Here is a 16,459-nt window from a genome sequence, read left to right on the forward strand (position 1 = left end):
CCCCAACAAACCCAAGAAACCAGCGGGGAAAGACCAGAGCAAGACACCACAGCAAGACACCAGTGGCAGAGTAGGTTCTCTGTCTCACACACACTTGCTTGTTTTGGCTATTAAAATCTAGCAGTGGTTTTTTTTTTTTTTTTCTCACTGGTCAACACACTGCTCACAAAGCCACAATAATGATATACATGTAAACAATTTAAGAGAGATGCAGACATAACAGTTAAGATAAATTCAGACAGCAGTCAGTGTCAATCATCTCCTAATTAACATACAGACCTGATCCCAGATCAGCACTACAGGCTCAGGACCTTCCAGCACCTGCAAACCCGTGTTGTCTTGTTCTCACCAGCCCTCTCTCTGATTGCACTCGGCAGGACTCTTCGGTCTCCACTAAGACAAAGGAGAACCGCTCCTCCAAAACAGCAAGCCCAACACCATCGACGTCCGCAGGGCATCCAAATGGAAAGTGAAGTTCAGCATCGACGTCTGCAGGGCTGTAAAGAAGAAACCACCACATTGAGCTGGTCAATTGACACGACCACCATCATAAGATCAGCGTCAGGCTTTCCAACAATAAACCACTTCTTGAATAAATGAAACAAGTTCTTCCAAATGGTTCTATTTCTCATTAATAGAAAAAAAGCACCAGCTAAAGTTTCCTATATACAGTAGTGTTCAAAATACTAGCAGTTCTATATGACCAACCAGATTAATCACTGTTCTTGACAGTGACAGTTAGAAGATGCCTGTGTGAAGCTAATCTATTAACAAGATGTCCCCACAAAGTCCCACTGTTAAAAGACACGTACTGAAGCGGATACAATTTGCCAAAGAACACATCAACTGGCCCAAAGAGAAATGGAGAAACGTATTGTGGACTGATGAAAGTAAAATTGGTCTTTTTGGGTCCAAGGCCATTTGATTTTTTTTCGGGAAAAAATCCGTCAAATCATACATGTATATTTTACGTCAATAACTACAGAGTAAACATAAATGTGACAAGAGACACGAAACGGGACAATAGTGCAATACAAGGGTGGTGAAGTGGTAAGATGAGATGGGGGATTAAGAGGGAATAACAGTACCAGTGTATCAACAGATCAGTACTGTGTTGATCTGGATGCTGTATGAGTGTGTGCTGGGGTTAGGAGGGGGGGGGGGGGGGGGGGTAAAGTTGGGAGAGAGTTCAGCATCCTCACAGCCTGGTGTATGTAGCTGTCCTTCAGTCTAGTGGTCCTGAGACTCCACAGTCTCCTCCCTGATGGCAGCAGGCTGAAGAAGCTGTGTAGTGGGTGGGTTGGGTCTCCTGCCAGGCGAAGGGCTTTCCGTGTGAGGCGGGAGCTGAATAAGTCCGGAAGGGAGGGGAGAGAGGTACCGACGATCTTCAGGTCCTCTGTGACACACACACCCAGGAACTTGGTGCTGCTCACCCTCTCCACCGCAGTATCGTTGATGAACAGGGGAGTGTGCTGGGTGCGAGTTCTCCTGAAGTCCACAACAATTTCCTTGGTCTTGTTGGTGTTCAGAGAGAGATTGTTGTGTTTGCACCAGGAGGCCAGGTGGCTCACCTCGCTCCTGTAGTGTGTCTCATCGTTGTCGCTGATGAGACCCACCACCGTTGTGTCATCCGCAAACTTGATGAAGAGATTGGAGGGGTGCTCTGGTGTGCAGTAGTGGGTCAGCAGCGCGAACAGAAGGGGGCTCAGCACACATCCTTGGGGAGCCCCTTTGTTCAGTGTTACGCTGTTGGATCTGTTTCTGCCAACCCGCACTGCCTGTGGTCTTCCGGTCAGGAAGTCTAGCAGCCAGTTGCACAGTGATTTGCTCAGCCGAGTGAGCTGTTGGGGGATGATAGTGTTAAATGCCGAACTGCAGTCAAGGAACAGCATTCGGACGTAGGTGTCCTTCCTGTCCAGGTGTGTAAGGGCTAAGTGTAAAGCAGTGGAGATGGCATCATCAGTCGAGCGATTAGACCGATACGCAAACTGGTAGAGGTCCAGGAAGGAGGGGAGGGAAGACCTGATGTGATGCATGACATGATGTGAAACGTTTTTAAGTTTTTTTGTAGATAAAGTCAGGGATATTAGAAGTAATATTCTGGGGGTCACGTGATGCTTTCTGTGTGAGCGGTCGGTTTTTAATCGTCCTCCCGTCTAGCAGTTAATTATATATCTTTTTGACCCATCAAACCACTACTTTTGAAGACATTCCGATATAACATCATGTCGGGAACAGATGCTGCAACTTCCCAGCGACAAACAACGAGAAGCCGTCGTGCTGAACCAAAAACAACCGCTGCTAACTCAGGGGTTAATGTTGACGAACAGGAGGAAACCATGGCTAACGCTATTGCCCAAAGCGTGACAGCCAAGATTAGCGCTCTGATGGACATGAAATTCAATGAATTTCAGGTCAGTCTGAACACTCTAACAAGCCGCATAGAAGACAACAGTAAGAGACTGAGTGAGGCTGAGAACCATGTCTCTGAAAATGAAGATCGGACGAATGTCCTGGAATCCAAAATTGCCCTCTTAGAGAAAAAAGTGCGTGATTTGACTGCCCGCGCCGATGACATGGAAAACCGCAGTCGCAGAGAAAATATTCGGGTTATTGGACTGAAAGAGGGCACTGAAGGGAACCAGGTGGTGGACTTTTTTGAAAGTTGGCTTCCAAACATACTGGGGATACGTACCAAAAGCGGGATTATTAAGATTGACAGAGCACACAGGTCTCTTGGGGAACGCCGGCCAAAATTTAACAGACCGGTAATCATCAAACTTCACAGCTACAGGGACAAACAAAGAATTCTCGCAGCGGCAAGAGAGAAGGGCGATATAATCCATGACAACAACAAAATCCTGATTCGCCAGGACTTCTCTCAGTCGGTGAGGGAAGCAAGACGCGAGTTTAACGACATTTGCGTGGGCCTACTTAAGAAGAGGATACGGTTTCGGATGCAATACCCCGCCACGCTCTCCATCACAGTCCGCGGGAAAGAACACTCATTTAAATCATCACGGGAGGCCGAAGAGTTCATAAGTAGGTGTGATGTCCCGACAGAAGAAATTGAAGAAACGGTCTGACGCTTTTGGTGAGGTAGCCTGTAATTCTTATCGGAGTGTCTTCGTATAAGGACATTTAATTCTCAAAGATGTTTAGGCGGTGCTGGTTGGCTGAATGTTTACATTTGCTTTGAGTAGGTTTGCCATATAATGGTTTGATTTTGTGCACTATAATAACTGTTTGGATGGGAGGGATGTGGAGGGTTTTTCTTGTTCTTATCCTTTATAGACAGGTCAGTTGGGAAATGCTTCCTGATGTTGGACTAGTCTTCCCAAGGATTGAAGGACTTCCGTTTTGCTTCACTTGTCCCATGTACTCTAAGTTTATTGTGGGGTTTGGGGAGGGGGAGGGTGGGTTGTTCATTAGGGGTGCATGGCTCAGCGTTTGGGGCTGGTGCCATACTGTCAGCTTTAAGTACTGTGTCTCTGTCTCTGTTTCTTTTTCTTGGTTTTCTTCTAGGTGCTTTACTTTTCTATTACTCCCTCTATTTTATTTTATTTTTTGTTTTTGGTGTCTCGCAGCAGTTATCTCATACTATATATATTCCGTTGTCATGTTATTGCATTTTCGATTCATATTAAGTTATGAGTAATGTTAAAATAATCACGCTCAATGTCAAGGGCATCAACAATGTTGTTAAACGTCAGAAGGTACTCTCCTTTTTTAAAAAAGAAAAATGTCAAGTAGCCTTTGTCCAAGAAACCCACCTCTCAGAGCTAGAACACTTAAAATTACGAAGGAGTTGGGTGGGTCAGGTATTCCACTCCTCATATAATTCCAAAAGTAGGGGGGTTGCTGTGCTCATACACCGTTCATTACCTTTCACTTTGGAAAAGAGCATATCTGACAAAGAGGGACGGTATGTGCTCTTGTCTGGCTATCTATATGGTGAACTTATTGTTCTAGGATGCATCTACGCTCCAAATAATTATGAAGCTGCTTTTCTCCCAAAACTACTTGCTGATTTGGCATCATTCTCCTCACCACATATGCTCATTGGTGGTGATTTAAATTGTGTACTCAACTCAGAACTAGACGTGTCTTCCCCGCGTCTTACCTCTAATTCAAAGAGTAATAGCCTGCGTGAATTTCTAAAAGATTTAGATATGCATGATGTATGGAGAGTACTTCACCCCCTTGATAGGGATTACACATTTTTTTCATCCCCTCATCAGGTTCATTCTAGAATTGATTATTTCTTCTCCTCAAGACAAGTTTTGGACAGAACAAAAGATTGCAAGATTGGTATTCAATCTTTATCAGACCACTCACCTGTAATTATAGTTATCTCCCCACCCTACAGAGACCCCTCATGCTATCATTGGCGTCTGTCACCTGTCATGCTTAACAATCAACGGTTTGTGGACTTCATTACTGAGCAATGTCAGTTCTTTTTTGCAGAAAATAAATCCCCCGAGGTTAGTCCTTCAACTTTATGGGAAGCCGCAAAGGCTACCATACGTGGGGCCATCATATCTTATACCTCAGCACAGAAAAAGGAGGCCTTAAAGAGACAACTAGAACTAGAAGAGGTTTTGACAGATATTGAAACTCAATTTAAGCGCACACCGAACAAACATTTGGCAAAACAATTAGAGGCAGCTCGCTCAGCACTTAATCAAATATTAACTCAAAAAGCCGAAGCCCATATATTTCTTGCTAAACATAGACTGTTTGAGTCAGGCAACAAGCCAGGCCGTTTACTTGCCCGGCTGGCTCGTGGAAGGGTAGAACCTAACTTGATCTCCTCTCTCCTAGATAAACATGGAACTAGGCATTTCAAGTCTACTGAACTGAATAAATTGATGAAATCATTCTATGAGGAGCTCTATAGTTCAGATTGCACTGCCTCATTGGAAAATAGAAAAAAATTTCTTGACAAGATACATTTTCCATCTCTATCAGCGGATCATAAAAATATGTTATGTAGGCCTATCACTGAGGAGGAGGTAGCAGACACTATCAAAACACTCCAAAGTGGGAAAGCACCTGGTCCAGACGGCTTTGGCCCAGACTTTTATAAAACTTTTAGGAAAATACTAGTACGCCCCCTTACAGACATGTTTGTTGACAGTCTTGAGAAGGGTTGCCTTCCTCCTACTCTAAGCCTAGCACACATCTCTGTTCTTCTGAAGAAGGGTAAACCCCACGATATATGTGGTTCTTACAGACCCATTAGCCTTATATCAGTAGATAGTAAACTACTTTCAAAGCTATTGGCAAAACGCCTTGAAAGCTTGCTTCCAATCCTTATAAACCCAGACCAAACAGGTTTCATACAGGGACGCTATTCTACAAGCAATGTCAGAAGACTTTTAAATATTGTTCATTCTTCATTTTTAAATAAACAGAAAACATTAGCTATATCCTTAGATGCCGAAAAGGCGTACGACAGAGTTGAATGGCCTTATTTGTTTGACATTATGGAAAGGTTTGGCCTTGGTGGGAATTTCTTAAAGTGGACTCAAACTATATATCAGGCACCTAGAGCTATCGTCATAACTAATGGTCGCCGCTCTGAACCCTTTCCAGTGGCTAGGGGTGTCCGTCAAGGGTGTCCTCTTAGCCCTCTTCTCTTTGCCCTGGCCATAGAACCACTTGCAGAGGTCATACGTTCACATACTGAAATAAAAGGAGTATATTTGGGAGACACAGAACACAAAATTGCCCTTTATGCAGACGACATTCTTTTGTTTGTTTCATCTCCAGCATTATCCATCCCTGCAATTATGCATACTTTTAGTGAGTTCAGTTCTGTGTCAGGGTATAAAATTAACTTTAATAAGTCTGAAGCTATGCCGCTAGGTTGCATAGCTAAATCTGATGTGCTAAATAATTTCCCTTTTAAATGGTCAAACTCTGGTTTCACATATCTGGGAATTAGAATCCCACCAACGCTGGTAGACCTCTGGAAGCTTAATTTTGTACCTATACTTAGGGCGGTCAAAAAAGACCTGGAACGCTGGCATAACCTTCCACTATCATTGTTTGGTCGAATTAGTCTCATCAAAATGAATGTACTCCCCCGGTTTCTTTATCCTTTGCAGATGCTCCCTCTATACCTTACAAAAAAAGCTAATGGGGATTTAGAGAGAGCAGTGTCCAAGTTCATCTGGCATGGAAAAAAACCTAGGTTACGTCGTAAGGTACTTCAACTTTCTATAGATATGGGGGGGTGTACATTACCCAATCTAATTTTTTATAACTGGGCCTGCCATGCTCGCCATCTGTGGTCCTGGTTACATGCCTTTATAGATGAGGTGCCTTGTGCTGATTCTTGGGCGTGCTATCCATTTTCCCCTTGGAGTCTGGTTATGTGTAATCCAAATAACATTAATCATGATGTTAAACACAACCCATTAATTTATAATAGCATTAAAGTTTGGCGTGATATTTCAAAATACTTTGGGACGCATGGTAAATCGTTACTGGTACCCATCACTCAAAATCCTGATTTTCCACCAGGTAACAACTCCTCGGTCTTCAGTTCATGGCGAGATAAACGAATCATTTTCCTTGATCATCTGTTTAAAGACAATAGTCTTATGTCTTTTCAGGAACTACAGGATGCCTTTGATATTCCTAAGTCCAATTTCTTTGGCTACTTACAATTAAGACATTTTATTTTTTCCTTGCCTGACTTCCCTCATACCACTTCTCCCTCTCGTAGTCCAGAAACATTCCTTCTAAACAGTAAAAATCTCAAACAGTTCATTTCGGGTTTTTATTCCCTATTGCTTTCCAGTGACACATATGAGCTACACAACATCTCTCAAAAATGGGAGGGTGATTTAGGGACCGAATTTATTGAGGATGACTGGCAGGAGGCCATTGGTGCCATTAGGTCAGTGGCTACCTCTAATAGATTAAGGGAAACTCAGTATAAAATATTGCATAGGCTATATATTACTCCGGTCATATTACACAAGATAGATCGCTCAATCTCTCCTCTCTGCATCAAGTGCAACGCTGAAAGAGGGACCTATTTTCACTATTTTTGGGATTGTAAGTATACATCAAGATTCTGGACCCAAGTGGCCAAAATAATTAGTGAAGTCATTGAAGTTGAGGTGAAGAAAGACCCCAGTGTCTTCCTGGTTGGGTTACCCTCTAGGGTATTACAGCTCCCAGCATCAAGATACACATTACTGGAGAAACTCCTCCTCTTTGCACGTAAATGCATATTAATTAACTGGACTAAAGAACGTCCACCCACAATCACACAGTGGTACAGAGAAATCTTTAATACTTTGCCACATGAAAGATTGATGGCTCTGGCTAAGGGTAAAGAAGGCATGTTTCATAAAATCTGGTCCCCCTTTATAAATTATCTTCCAGAAGATCTGAGTTCCCTTCTTCTCAGAGGGGAGTTGAGTGAGTTCTGGTCACAGACCAGGTCTAGATCTCCCTCATAATCATAACGCACATGGGATGCCTGTTTATTTGTGTGATAACAATGTGTTTCTGTGTTGCTGCTGTGGACACACCCCCTTTTTTCCGTTTGTTTGGGTTGTTTGTTTCTTTAAAAGTATTTTTATTTCTGTGGTTTATTTATTTTATATATTTTTCATATAATATGTTACTATTTAATGTACTTTGTATTTTATGTTTGTACCTTGATAGCTGACCTACGGGGAGGGATATGGGATGGGAATGTTTTGTAAAATACCTGTGATAAAAACAATAAAAAGTATTTAAAAAAAAAAAAAAGAAGTAATATTCTGCTTCCTTCTATACCTATTACAGTGGTTCCTCAGGTGGCTGTACCTGTAGTTTTAGAGCAGTTTTCTCCTATTTCTCTTGAGGAACTAAAAAAGGTTATGCATGGCCTGCACCCGTCTACTTCTTCTGGTGATATTCTCCCTGCAAAATTCTTAAAAAAGGTCTTTGACTCGGTGGGCATTCACATTCAGTCAATTATCAATTTGTCTCTTGGATCAGGCTGTGTCCTAGACTATTTTAAGCTGGCGATGGTGCAGCCTATTCTTAAAAAAACGGGTCTTGATACTACAGACTGTGTAAATTATAGACCAATCTCAAAGTTACCTTTTGTCTCAAAAATACTGGAGAAAGCATGGTGGTGCTGGTGCGGACGCTCGCTTCTATTCCACCATTCTTAAGTTTTGGGTACAAAAACGTAGCACAAGTAGCAAATTGAAGAGCAGCAAACTGCAGCGTGTGTGGTATAAAAATACAGGACGCTGGTTCCACCACATCTAATTTTATTTGCCACCTGAAAAGCCACCCGGAAAGGTTTTTAGCAATATTGCAATATTGGTATTGACTTGCCACCAGTGCAGCAGTAGAGAGGGTGTTCAGTCATGGAGGCCTCATAATGCGCCCTCACCGAGCCAGGCTAAGTGCAAGTACCCTGTCAATCTTGATCTTTGTAAAATGTAATGCATTAGTTGCTCAAACATTTTCCTTTTATGGGACACTGAAAGACACCTTGAAGTTGAAATATATTGTGTTTCATCCAGTTCATTAGGAGACAAAAAGTTGTTGCTGCAGGGCATATTGCAAAATTTGAATGCTGTTTTAAACTTTTATTTTATAATCACTAATTTGGTTGCTATTTTCTTTATATGCAGACCTTTCATATGTGACGCCGAAGGTGTCGGGACAGAGGCAGCCGGAGACGTGGGTGGAACTGAAGGGAGTTTATTCTCCATGACTACAAAACAACAAGATCTTGTTTTTCTCCTCGAGAGGAGGCATGCTGTCAAAATACAGCTGGCACTGGACCAGGAAGCCCTCGAAACGCTCTGGGTCCCCTCCGTAGGGTTCGGGGAGAGGAATCGGTGTCCGTGGTGTCGGAGGATGTACGGACGCCTGCACCGTCAGAGCCTTTATGCAGGACATGAGTGTGGTCACCAGCGCACGGAGTTCCTGGAGCTCCTGCAGCTGTTTACCCAGGACGATACCTTGGTGGGCCAGCACCTCCAGAGGTGAGGCTCCCTCGCCTCCGGCTGCTCCAGGCTGCACATTCTGTGACGCCGAAGGCGTCGGGACAGAGGCAGCCGGAGACGTGGGTGGAACAGAAGAGAGTTTGTTCTCTATGACTACAAAACAATGATGCCCAAGTAATACTCTTAGCGCACACACAAACAGTGATGCAAAAGTAACGCTAGTGGAATGCTCGCCGGATCCAGAGACGCTGTTGTAGCGGTAATGTGCAGCACTGGACCGGACGACCTGCGGGCTTAAAAAAGAGCAACGTAATAGAAAACAGGTGCATCAGTATTCAGGTGATTGTGGCTGTGGGAGTGGTTGGGTGCTCGGGGGTGTGTGCTGGGATCGGCTGCTGGCCGGGATGCGTGCCCTCCTGTGGCGACCCGGCTCCCTCACCGTGACATCATATATATTTTATATAGTTATATATAGTTATATATAGTTTAAAAATGTGATTGTTAGAAAGATTTCGATTTTTTAATTTCACAGCCCTCCTTTATCTTTTAGAACAAAATATAGCAGATGTTCTACTGAAAGAAGAGAATATTGTATCCAGAACAATGTCAGTTTTGTAAGAAAAATACTTTTTGGAGAAAATTACAGATACAAAATTTATCTAGAAAACATTTGGGTGTGTGCGTGCACTTTTTGAAATTGTATTTCTCAACTTACTAGTTTAAGCTATCATACATCAGAAGTGTCATAACAGCCATTACAACTATAAAGTGATTTGCGACTACAGTGTCACTCAAATATTTGGACTTGGACTTGAGACCAAAGACTTGAGACTTGACTTGGACTTGCAAAAAATGACTTGTGAGCATCACTGGTGGGCACATTCTTGTTTACAATATATTATAGACCTCTTCTTCCATATCCAATATTAACTATCAGTGGCATGCACACATAGACATCAGGTGGTGCTAAAGCACCACCAACTCTGCCCTTTATCAACCAAAGTGCCCTTTTGAAACTTCGTTTTTTTTTTATTATTATCATTTTACTGAGGTCGGTTTGAAATGATCTTTTGAAAACCTGAGCGATTAAAAACAATGCCCTGAAATGAGCCACCACCTCACACACCCGACCTCTCTCTTCCTTTAACACCAGATGCGCTGCAGCAGCAGTTCAGTTCAGTGAGTGGAAGGAAGCGTCTTCAGCACAGCACACACGCTCACAGATAGACTTCACAGATAAGTCCTTCAGTTAACTTCTGTTTATCCTCCACTGTCTGCAGGCCTTGGTGCATATATTTTGGAATTAGTAAATCAATATAGGCCTACAATTAAAACATTAAAAAGACCAAAAAGTAGGAGAAGGAGTTATAGGCTACTGCGTGTTGTCATTACATGAATTTTTCACAGGTAATGGGGAACTTCCCGTTTCTTCTTTCACAAATGAATGTGTTAATTTATGTTGCCTAACAAAACCTATACAACAGAAAACATTCAGCTTAACACATAGATTTGCAAACTTTACCGTGATTATTTGTATGTGGTCGTCCTCACGTTATCTATCATTGATTTGGGCTAGAGTGACTAGTTTATCAGGTAGTTTGGTGCTGTATGAGACATTTTACTGCACAACAAAATGATTTCACGTTGGGCTTAGAGGGCAAACAGTACGATTTTACTTGATGTATATTTTACCTGTGTCTGTGACCGTGCGTGCTGTGCTGAAGACGCTTCCTTCCACTCGCTGAACTGAACTGCTGCTGTAGCACATCTGGTGTGACCAAGGAAGAGAGAGGTCGGCTGTGTGCGAGGTGGTGGCTCATTTCAGGGCACAAGAAACCCAAAGTTTCAAAGGGGCACTTTCGTTGATAAAGAGTTTTTTTTTTTTTTTTTACAAATATAGCATTCAGCAAGTTTTGTCCATCTGTAGCCTATTTATTCACTCAGCATATGGATGGATAGCTATACCTACCTCTGCTTATTTGTTTGCATTATGTAGTTGTAGGAACTGACCTCAGTTGACCTAGCTATGTATAATAATTGCCTGCTTGTGGTAACTCTTAACCTGAAGGTCATTATGCAAAATACAAAGAAAGATTTGCTCATTAGAGAAAGAGAAAGAGAAAGAAAAGAAATGTAGATTTTGTAAAGATCACCTTAATTTGTCAGGACCGTTTTACTGGTTGTTGTCCTAGTTTATTCTGATTTGTCTGGATAATGTATGCACTAACTCACTAATGTCTGTCATGCCTCAAGCTATTGAACCCCTTGCAGTACCAGTTTGAGCACCTGGCCACGCAGCTGAAGTGATGCCAGTAACAGACGTATTCACTTAACGTAGATACAGTTGTGTTCAAAATAATAGTGTATTTAAAAACATGAGTTAAGCACAAAATCTTTATTTCCATGCATATGGAACATTGCATACTGTTTTCCAAATCAAAACATGAAGAGAAATGTATATAATTTGTAACTACTTTACAGAAAATAACAAAAAATGAACATTGGGCTGTTAAAAAAAATAACAGTGTCTGGATTTGTCTTTACAAACTCAAAATATGTACTCCTTTTTAATGATTTCCTGTGAATCACTATCCTAAAATTTAGATGACTAACCACAGTTTTTTAGAACTGCATCACATTTGTGTTGCATAGAGTCAACCAACTTCTGGTACCTCTCAACTGGTAACTGCTCGTTTACTGGTGTGTTTAGGGGTGTGGTCTTGCTGAAACACCCATTTCAAGGGTATTATCTCTTCAGCGTAAGGCAACATGACCTGTTCAAGTATTCTGATATATGCAAACTGGTCCATTATCCCTGGTTTGCGGTAAACAGGCCCAGCACCATAGTAAGTGAAACCATGTCTTCAGTGTTCTGTGGCTTGAATTGAGTTTGGGGGTCGTCTGACAAACTGTCTACAGTCCTTCGACCCAAAAAGACCATTTTTTACTTTCATCAGTCCACAATATGTTTCTCCATTTCTCTTTGGGCCAGTTGATGTGTTCTTTGACAAATTGTATCCGCTTCAGTATGTGTCTTTTAACAGTGGGACTTTGTGGGGACATCTTGTTAATAGATTAGCTTCACACAGGCATCTAACTGTCACTGTCAAGAACAGTGATTAATCTGGTTGGTCATATTGGACTGCTATTATTTTGAACACTACTGTATATAGGAAACTTTAGCCGGTGTTTTTTTTCTATTAATGAAAAACAGAACCATTTGGAAGAACTTTTATTTATTCAAGAAGTGGTTTATTGTTGAAAAGCCTGAAGCCTGAAGTCTTCTACGTCTTCCGCTTGACAGTGAGATGATTTCTGTCATGTTGATGTACTCATGATCTGCAAAGGAAATCAGAAACAGCTTGAAAACTACAATTCCCAAAATCACCTCAGTGATTACAATAACAATAGGTTACTATGATAACACTGTACTGAAGTTACAGGCATCCCAGAGCCCTACTCAACAGATGTGAAGGTGTAATCAATGGTGATGAGCCTCTGTTTCCTCTGAGAAAAGCAGCAGGATGAGAAATATGTTGCCATCAAAGAGTACGAAGCAACACTTACTGTGCAGCGTCCTGTAGTGTCCCGCTTGTTATCTTCCCTGGGATGTGTGGGATCAGGACCACAGGCAGACCCACTCTGTCTGGTCCCCCTCTCCAACTTATCCAGCTCTTTGAGAAATGGTTGAATAGCGTTACCAACGTCAGCGACTATAAAAGACGAGTTACTTAACAATCTGTGTGGTTTCTGTGTGGTTGGAAAGCCTGAAGCCTGAAGTCTTCTACGTCTTCCGCTTGACAGTGAGATGATTTCTGTCATGTTGATGTACTCATGATCTGCAAAGGAAACCAGAAAAAGCTTGAAAACTACAATTCCCAAAATCACCTCAGTCAGCCCAAAAACAATAGGTTCACTATGATAACACTGTACTGAAGTTACGGCCATCCCAGAGCCCTACTCAACAGATGTGAAGGTGTAAACAATGGTGATGAGCTTTGGGGCTAGAACAGCCTGCGATCTAACCTCATGGGTTTTCTCTTCATCTCTGCAGGGTTGGAGCTCTGGGGGATCTTCTTGGCTGGGTGGAAGCCTGCGTCAGAGGGGCCAGGGCGGGGGCGAGGAGGGTGCGCTCAACTGGATCCGTCCTCACTTGTCTTACACTGACAAATCAAAAACATTGTCACGACAGGGTGTTTTAATTATACCCTACAGGAACCGGTTACAGTAATAACTACAGTTGTAATTACAGCCCTGGTCCAAGCGATCAGCATTCATTACTGCTGTGATCGTGATCTTGGAGCCACAGGTATAAGAGCAGCTCTGCTGCGCAGACACAAACCTTCACAGACGTCACGCTGACCCTGGAGGTCGTCCGGTGCCGCAGTTTCTTCCCGTTGTCAGATGGCACGGAGTCCTAGACCACACATAAAACAACGCAGACAGGTTCAGGCCAGGTTACGAGGATACTATTCAACCAGCTAATTGTGAGCAACTCCTAAAAAAAGTCAAACATTTAATTATTTTTTTAAGGCAGGTTCTGTCAAGAGCCCTCCGGGAGCTACAGACCTCCGTGAACTTTCTCTTCTGAGCTGGTTTAATGGACCTGCCGCTTCCAGCCTTGCGGACGTCGACGCCCTGCGAATGCCCTGCGGACGTCGATGGTGTTGGGCTTGCTGTTTTAGAGGAGCGGTTATCCTTCGTCTTAGTGGAGACCGAAGAGTCCTGCCGAGTGCAATCAGAGAGAGGGCTGGTGAGGACAAGACAACACGGGTTTGCAGGTGCTGGAAGGTCCTGAGCCTGTAGTGCTGATCTGGGATCAGGGCTGTATGTTAATTAGGAGATGATTGACACTGACTGCTGTCTGAATTTATCTTAACTGTTATGTCTGCATTGCTCTTCACTGTTGTGTCTGCATCTCTCTCAAATTGTTTACATGTATAGTGTTACTGTGGCTTTATGACCATAAGCAGTGAGACAAAAAAAAACACTGCTAGATTTTAATAGCCAAAACAAGCAAGTGTTTGTGTGTGTGTGTGTGTGTGTGTGTGTGTGTGTGTGTGTGTGTGTGTGTGAGAGACAGAGAACCTTACATTGCGCTGCACTCTGCCACTGGTGTCTTGCTGTGGTTGCTTTGTCTTCTGGTCTTTCCCCGCTGGTTTCTTGGGTTTGTTGGGGGGGCTTACTGTGCAGCGTCCTGTAGTGTCCCGCTTGTTATCTCCCTTGGGATGTGTGGGATCAGGACCACAGGCAGTCCCACTCTGTCTGGTCCCCCTCTCCAACTTATCCAGCTCTGTGAGAAATGGTTGAATAGCGTTACCAACGTCAGCGACTATAAAAGACGAGTTCCTTAACAATCTGTGTGTTCAAAAAAATGCAATGGCCTCCCATTACTTTCAGTTAGGGATCTGATGTCCTTTTGCAGATCGTCAACACATTTCTCCTGCTCCACACGTGCCCTCTCTTTCTCCGCGAGGGTGAACCGCAATTCGTGAATCAGCTTGTCCTTTTCCTGAAGCACTACAGGCAAAAGATCAAACACCAGGTGAGGTTTTCCACTTATTTCACATACTAGAGCACACCGCACAAGAGCACCGGTTCAAGAGGTCTAAAGCAGAAGGCGTCTCTGCAACCGTTGGCTCCTTCTCACGGCGTTAGCACTAGTACTGCTGTACTGTGGGGTGTTTGTGTTAAAGTACTCACGCTGACACGTCTCCCAGTATTTCCGGAGAGTTTGTTGCGACCCGACCTGCTCCTGTCAACGACATGGAAAAAGCTATGAGAAAACACGCAGGAAGCCCGTGTGAAAGATCACTAGCTCAGTGAGACTTAATGAACGGCACTCACAGTCTTCAGCTGCGCAATGGTCTGTTCTTGATTCCACAAGGCGCTGAGAGCTCTGTCCCTCTCTCCCTCCGCGTCAACTCTCTTGGTTCTGTGCTCCCAGAGAGCTTCAGCCAGGGTCTGTACCTTAAGGGGGACGATGAAGTGATCCGACATGTTAGGTTTAACGCCACCCACTCTGCCTGCCACGTTGATTATTTTTAACACCATGGTTTGTTTACTAACCTCTTTCTGCAGCACGGCAATACGGGTGTTGCCCTGACGCATCTCTGATTGGAGATACGAGATGTTGTACTCCTTCTGCAGCAGATCAGCACGTAAGTTCTTGATTTGATCCTGGTCATCACACATCTGCTTCTGGAGCCTGTAACCATATAATACATTTACATTTATGGTATTTGGCAGACGCCCTTATCCAGAGCGACTTATATCTCTTTTTTTTTTTTTTTTATAGAAGTGAGCACAATTGATGGTTAAGGGCCTTGCTCAGGGGCACCACAGTCATGGCCTCAGGTCTGGGAATTGAACCCACGACCCTCCGGTCACAAGACCAGTTTCTTAACCACCAGGCCATCACTGCCCTGTGGTTACAATACAAACTGTTACAATACAAACTGCTGTTCTGATACTGTGTACAGCCAACTTACCATGTTTTCAGTTTGGATCAGACCTATGTATTATCTGATATATAATGCCAACTGCATGTTATTAAAAGACAAGGGAACAGTTTGAGCATCGCTGAGTAAGATCGATTAATAAGGGTCTTACCCTAAAACCTCCTGAGCTTTAGAGTTGAGTTCCAGATCTTTATGTGCCAGCTTCTCCTCCATGTCTTTCTGTCTCCTCTGTGCCTTCTCCACCTGGGCCTGTTCATTCTGGCATTGCTGGAGCTTCTCCCTCAGGGCAGTGCACATGGCCTTTAACTCAGCCAGCTCCCGCTCCCTGGACCTCTCGTTTTTTTCAGCGTCTTGTTTTTGTCTCAGCTCCTCACAGGCTTTTTGAATCTCCTTTCTGGTGCTGCTCAGCACTCTCTCCATGGCCTCGATCTTCCGGCTCTCCTCATTCGAAGATGTCACCACTGCCATGTAAGCACAGTTGGACTTTCTTCCTCTGGAAAGTGTGTGGAGCGTCTGCTGGAGCTCCCCCACCTCCAGCTTCAAGGAGCTGATGGTGCTGGACTGCTGGCTACGCTCTTCTTCCCCGTTCCTGAGAAGAGCTTTGGCTTTCTGAAGTTCCTCAGAAAGATCAACCACTGTGTTTGTCTGGATACTTAAATCAGTCTCCAGTGCTTGGAGCTTGGTGCTCATTTCATTGGTGATCTGCTGGAACTCCACAAGCTTCCAGGTCAAAGCCTGATTCTCAGCAGTCAGACGGGTGGTTGCTGCCCTCTCTGTCTCCAGCATGGAGACGGTGTTTTTGTACACCAGGTCCTGCTTCGTCAGATCACTGGAGAGTTCCATCACCTTCTCCTTGAGTGAATGCTGCTCGTGCTGCATCTGGTCCAGAAGCTCGTCTTTCTTTTTCAAAGTCTCTTTAATGCCATCAACAAAGGCCCTCTGAAGAAAAACACAGTATCAAAATAGTCAGGGCAGGTTTACCTCTTTTGTAACGCTTACAATGTCACCATTTTCTGTACTCTG

At 43.5% G+C, this 16,459-nt stretch overlaps 1 long non-coding RNA gene across 1 annotated transcript; it reads right to left on the bottom strand.

Moving 5' to 3' along the window:
* Window positions 1–12,627: 12,627 nt before the first annotated feature.
* LOC143489264 (uncharacterized) lies at window positions 12,628–14,208 on the bottom strand. The gene is made up of 5 exons (XR_013124625.1): window positions 14,069–14,208; window positions 13,545–13,700; window positions 13,318–13,392; window positions 13,002–13,138; window positions 12,628–12,814 (listed from the first exon to the last, which is right to left on the bottom strand). It is a non-coding gene; the product is annotated as an uncharacterized LOC143489264 (long non-coding RNA).
* Between the last annotated feature and the right edge of the window lie 2,251 nt (window positions 14,209–16,459).

Source organism: Brachyhypopomus gauderio, unplaced genomic scaffold (genome assembly GCF_052324685.1).
Source record: "Brachyhypopomus gauderio isolate BG-103 unplaced genomic scaffold, BGAUD_0.2 sc60, whole genome shotgun sequence".
Classification (NCBI taxonomy): Eukaryota; Metazoa; Chordata; class Actinopteri; order Gymnotiformes; family Hypopomidae; genus Brachyhypopomus; species Brachyhypopomus gauderio.